We start from the raw sequence: 6,786 nt of genomic DNA on the forward strand, positions 1-6,786 counted from the left end.
ATATGATTAATATAATATAATATAATATAATAACAGATATTAAGAGTTTTTATTTGGGGAATCTCAATACCTAAATTTAGTACCTGTGTGTCCTGGAGGAAGTTACTTAAGCTCTTAAAGTATCAGGGTTTTTTTCTTTATAATCAAAATTAAAATGGTAGACACTTAATGGATTTCTCTAAAAACTAAATTATATGCTCTGCTAAGAACTTAGTAGCTATCTTAGCAAAGATATTAAATATGTTTTAAAAGTTCAAAGTAATAATAATAAAAGGATATTAGGTTTCTACGTTTAGTTGTCACAGGCCAGCAATAACATATAAGTGTGTCTTGTTTTTATTAATATTTATTTTCATCATTTTTATAGCTTTTTGACAATTTTGACTATTCCTTCTTAATCATCTTTCTTACTGTCTCTCTCTTGAAGCACTTTTCACAGTAATTAGGGATAAGAAAGCTTGAATATGAGCCAGGAACTCTCTCTGAGCATGAAGTTTCAAAATAGAGATAATTTCTCCTTCAACTTAAAACAAGATTAATGGAAGTGTTAAAACAATACGAATATAGGCTTGCCAAGTGGGTAAGGATAAAAATATGAAGTTTTGGAAGTAAGGCAAATTTAGGGTTCATATTTCAAAAGAAAGAAAAAAGTAGGAACTAAATATTTTTTTGGAAGTGCAGGCTTAAGACACATGACTTAAAAGGGAAAGAGTAAGATAGAACAGGTAGTACAATTACACGATGTTAAGATTTTAAAATGTGACCAGTTCTGTATAATGTGTTGTTAACGTGTAATGAGAGAGCTTTTCTGGTAGGAAGAATGCTAAGCATAGTCTCTTTCATCCCAATTACACCACCAATTCCAGCATTTTGGGAGAAATCTTCATAATAGATTTTCAATCCAACTTGTGCATGTACCATAAGCTCTCAATTACTCAAGGATGGATGCTCTAGTTGGGGGATTATTCGTGCATTGTGCTGCTTCTTTTTCTTCTTTGTGATTTGGTTGCTCATTATCTCAGGTTTGAAAGGATGGAGAGAAGAAGGAATTTCTGCCAGTCAGTTTTGCTGCTTGTTAGTGGTGCTTGTCAAATACTTAATGGGTGGAAAGGTTTCCGTTAAAAAAAAAAAAGACTTCTGAATTTTATGAATTTTATTTTCTTAAGTCATCCTCGCTCCCATTAGCATGGATAATTGAGAGTTGGCTGCATTCATTCCCATGTAATCAGATAATCCAGAGGGAAATGAGTATTTGATTCTTTTATGTCTCTATTTAGAAGCTTAGGAAGAGCATCCTCAGAAGCATTGCATTGCTTAATTCTGAGCAAACTAGAAGTGGAAATGAGAAACACTAATGAAGATATTTGTTAGTTCATTATGGGGAAAAACTCAGTTATCAGAGAATTGAAAGGAGGCAATTTTCCTGGTCTCAGGGAAGACCCCATGAGGAAGCAGGATGTATTTGGAATCTAACTAACGAAACATTAAAAGCATAAATTAAAGTACAAGATCCATTTACAGCCTATTCAGTAACATTTAATATCTTAGGGATCCAATCTTCCTCACCTCTCAGGAATCATATGAAGATGTACGATACCATATGTCAACTTAGTAAATTAAAATTCTCTGTATTTGTGAATTCAGATAAGCTTGTACCTGAGAAATTATCTTGAATTACTTTAATACATAACTATTATCATGTAGTTAGAGTCTTGGAAGCTGTACTCTATTGCCAGAGCCAATGGTAGGTATCAAAACGACCTTGAATACATCATGTTATTTCCTGAGAGGCCAGATACTTTACTTGAAGGCATCAATGGGACTTCTGATATTTATGAAAGCTCCAGAATTATATGGTTTTTAGTAATCTTGACCTCATAAGAGGCAAACCCTTTCTTCCAGAAGCCGTATTAATCTGAGTAAAATTGCTCTGATAGTCCTTCTGTGGGCCTGTGTTTAGATAAATTACAGTAATCACACAGATGTGACATATCTGATGGACAGCCTGAAGCACACACCATGAAACTGGGAGATCAAATCAGAATCAGCAAGTCAGAAAGGAAATAGTTCCCCTCAGTAAGAAAAAAAAAGGAAAGAGTAACAGACACTAATAAAAATCAACCAAATTATTATGACACGCTCAGAGACCTCCTCTAATATATATTATCTGTGATTTTGCAAATAGCAAGCAGAAGAAGACAGACACAAATATTCCAAACTCTTGTAGAATAGTGGGTAGAGAGTTGCAATGCTGATTTTAAGCCCTCAACTCTCTGGTTGTTCAAATGTACTACTGGCTTCTCAGAAGAAAGGTGGACAATCTCTTGTATTATTAACAAGCATCAAAAACCCACTGTGGCAATGAGTGAATGATATATTTACATGTTGTTATGTGCCGTTGAGTGCCTTGTGAATCATAGTGACTCTACGTACAAAAGCTCTGAACCCTGCACTTTCCTGTGCCAACCTTACTGTCTCTGACACACCTACCTTCATTACCCTAGCCACTGAATCAAATTCATCTCCTTGGTGGGGTCTCCTCTCTTGAGCTGTCCCTCCACCCTCCCAAGAATAATGTGTCTTTCCAAGAACTGATCACTCCTTGCAACATGCCCAGAGTTTGTCAAGCAAAACCTCAGAATCCTTGCCTCCAAGGAGCTGCCTGATTTCACCCTCTCTAGGACGAACCTGTTTGTTCTCCTGACAGTCTATGGTTTTTTTCAATACTATTCTCCAGTGCCACAGCTCAAAAGGCATCAATTCTCTTTCTATCATCCCTAGTCATTGTCAAGTGTTCTGACCCATAGCAAGTGATTGGAAATATCATGGCCTGGATCAGGCACACCTTAGTCTCCAGACTGACATTGTTGCTCTTCAGTACTCTGGAGAGGTTCCTGACAGCAGACTTTCCCAATGCAGTTAATCTTTTTTATTTCCTGGCTGTCAGTACCAACTATAATCTCTTCTAAAGATATTAAAGGGAGCTCTGATAGTGTAGTCTATAGGGAGTCACGCTGTTAACCCACTGATGGCACCTCGTGGCTGTTCAAATCAACCCGCTACGCTGTGGGAGAAAGATGGGCAACCTTCTCTGTGATTTGCAGTCTCAGAAAACCTGCTGGAGGTTCAGCTCCATAGCAAAGAATTTTCTTTTCTGTTTGTTTGTTAAATATAGTGTAAAATAGAATAGACTCATAGCAATAACATTATTAACTGAAGAAAAGATTAAAATCTTATGGAAAGATTAGATGGGGATTCTTTTCATCATCAGATCCCACATAGGGGGAGAGTTGTCCTGTTAGAAAGGCTTAGGGCTCATTTCCTCTCTCAACTTCCTAACTCACTCTGGGCAGGTTAATAACTGTAGTAACTGGTCTTGACATTGTAATTAATCAAGTCTTCTTGTAACGGGGAAAACACATCCTAGTGATTTCATGAAATTAATCTGATAGTAGTGTTCGGCATAGCTCAGATTTGCCTACAAATTTCTTGCAGAAACTCATTATATTCATACTCTTTATATCAGAAGAATAAAGGTAAAGTTCTAAATTCAATTCAGTACCATCAAGTCCTCACAATGTCAGCAAGTTTTCAGAGGCTGTAAGTTGCATGGGAAGAGATCCCCTATCTTCCTCCCACAGAGGGGCTTGCAGGTTCAAACCACCAAAGAGGCACCATTTTTTGGATTAACAAATTAACTCCCTGAGGACTACTACACCACCAGTGGGCTCCAAAGTAAAAGAAAGATGGAAAATGAAACTTAAATACAGGAGGCCTGGGTCCCAGACCACTTATAATGATAAACCCTATTTCACATAAGATTATTATAAATTTCTGAAGCTGAAAAAAAATACACAAATTTCATATGTATAGGAAGAAGCCCTGGTGGCACAGTGACCAAGACACTGAACTTCTAATTGCAAGGTCAATGGTAACCCTCCAGCAACTTTGCAGGAGAAAGATGTGGTAGTTTGCTGAAACAAATTTACAAATTACAAGTACACTGCTATGCTTATTTGACTCAACCATAACAGTATCTCCACATAAAATAATTTTAACCAATATATCAAACATGATTCTCTTTAATTGGACCATTGAGGTAGAGAGGATTAATGTGTATTCAGACTTCAGTGTTGATCTAAGGGAAGATTAAAATATAGTGGTTGTATAAATGAGAGAGGCTTTCTCATGTACTACTTCCATCTTCAACAAAGCAACCTATTTCAATTTCATAAGTTTTCAAGAAACTCACCTATGCAGAGTAATGAAACTTACAGAACATGAAGCCCCATATCCTATGAATGTTAATTTGACCCAAATTTGCTTGTCTTACTTTATTCAGTGACAGCATCTACATCGTGTAGTAATTTAAAGGCTTATATATGCAACTGGAAGAAACCTAACAAGAACATACATACTAACTATTGTGTGCTTAAGACTTACCTTCTCCTTCTGTGTATATACAGTATATAAAAGATAAAACATATTTAAAGTGTAGGTAATTTTAATATTAGACATCTCTGTTTTAAGTAGTATACTTGGGGTGGGGGTAGGAGGTGCAGAAGGATTGTATACCAATGAAGGAATTTTTCTTTTACTTTTCAAAGAGAAGAGTGAACTGGGGGGGGAGAAGGGGGAGAAAAGTGCAACAACGAGTGAATGGAAATCCAAAATCTCTGTAAATATTCATTAAAATTAATTTTATAAAACCAACTTTAATCACAGCTAATTTTTTATTTACACCATATCATCCATCTTCCTCTGCTTTTTTCTAGCATATCAGGACATGCCTTCAGGTGGTTTCATGTGGGTGAAAAAGCATATCATTAGTTCCTTTTCCAATCTCACCCTTCATTCCTGGAAAAGCAAACCGAAGACATAAATATCCCTGAGTCTTTTTCTGATCAGAGGGTTATCTATTTCCATTTTCTAGTCCAGGACCAAGTCAGTCTCTCCAGCGTGAAGACAGGAATAGATGCACACAAAGACTCCAAAGAAGTTCAAACTTCTTCTTTTCATAACTGGAGAATTATATTAGCATCTCTCAATATATTTGGGGAGCTCTGGTGGCTTGGTGGTAAGAAATGCTGCGGTCAACCTAAAGGCATGTGGTAATGGAAGAAAGATTGTCATTCTCTTCCAGTGTGATTTACAGTCTCTTAAAAACCACTGGAGGACCAGCTAAGGGTTGGTTCCAACTGGAGCATGGATGACAATAACAATATACTCAGATATCATTTAGACAATACACAAAGGCAGAAACAGAATATTTAATAAATCAAGTCTTTCTGTTGTTGGGTATTGGTTTCTGGGGTTTTTTGAGGGCCCTGAAAAGGGAGTTTTTTAGTTGTTGTAGATATAAAAATTCTGCTTTCAACTGCCAAAGCCATAGAAAGTGTGTCCCTGGTTCTTGAGCGCATATACCATACCCATGGTGGTGACTAAGTTGTGCTTGGCATGCTCTGTGTAGGAGACAGTGTCCCCAGTCATGTTCTCCAGGAACACCTTCAACAGCAGGTCTTACTCTATAAACATGTCTGGTCATGACAAAGTGGAAAGGTTCCTTGATAACATCCAGGGCATCACTAAAACCTCTATTCACACCTGGTCAGTTGTGGTGGAGTCAAGATCAAGTTTTTCTTAATAGAAATTGAGGCATCGGTGCACGAGGGCAATGGCGCACAAAGTCTTATTTACTCAGGACTGGTGACTTGGCAGCTTAATATCCAGGAACGGACTGCAACCCCTAACTCCCAGCACTGCCCAAGCCCTGCATCCCCATCCCCATCACAGCACAGTGTCCAGGGACACCACCCCACCACCACCCCACGCACCCACACTTCTGGCACACCCTGATGGCCTTGCCACAACCCTGCACCCCCTGGTGGTGCTCCAGGGCCACTACAGACTCCTTCACGCAGCACAACAACAGCCGTGGACAGTAGATTCTGAGTCAGCACACAAAGGCACACCTGGATCCAGCCATCATCTTAAGGCACCAGTCAAGCTGCTGTGGGACTGATCTGCCACAAGAAAGGTTGGTAGGACCCTAACTGAGTTTTCTTGGGCACCACCGATTGTCTGCGAGAGTACCCAAGGGTGAGCTCACTGGTGGGAATTTGGCTGAGCTCTCTTGGGCACACCAACTGCCCAGAAATGAGTGGGCCAGTGATAATTTAGCTGAACTTTTGTGGACACTGTGGACCAGCCAGAGGTGAGTGGGTTGGTGGCAATTTGACTTTGTCTTGTTGAGTCCCCTTGAACCCAGGAGATAATTTGGCTGAACTTTTGTGAACACTGCAGACCAGCCAGATGCAGATGGGTTGGTGGAAATTTGACTTTGTCTTGTTGAGTCCCCTTGCACCCAGGAGACTTCCTGGTCAGGGGCCACTGTGCAAGGGCAACTGCTTGAGCACCAGTGAATGAAAACCACTGGGCGGGAGGTGGACAGCTGGAGTTTGAATAGGGAGCCAAATTATAAGCACAGCCAGACAACTGAGGCCTGAGGGAGGTCCCCCAAGTGGTTGACCTGCCCTTGTAATCACCCCAACCACTTGCATGCCCTACCCCATTTGGCTCCACACCTGTGTCTACACATCTGGTTAATCAACCTGCCTCTAATCCAGAGCACCTTGACCTGTCTTACCTACAAGAGGCTGTTCTCACAGACTCTGAACTGACATTTTCCTGGAGTCAGACATTCAGAGAAAAACACAAGTGGGATAGCTACCCAACTGATCTCTAGAGAACTATCTTCAGATCAAGAATATATCAATGTCTCAAAGA

Source organism: Elephantulus edwardii, unplaced genomic scaffold (genome assembly GCF_000299155.1).
Source record: "Elephantulus edwardii isolate Elephantulus edwardi_28Jun2011 unplaced genomic scaffold, EleEdw1.0 scaffold00025, whole genome shotgun sequence".
Classification (NCBI taxonomy): Eukaryota; Metazoa; Chordata; class Mammalia; order Macroscelidea; family Macroscelididae; genus Elephantulus; species Elephantulus edwardii.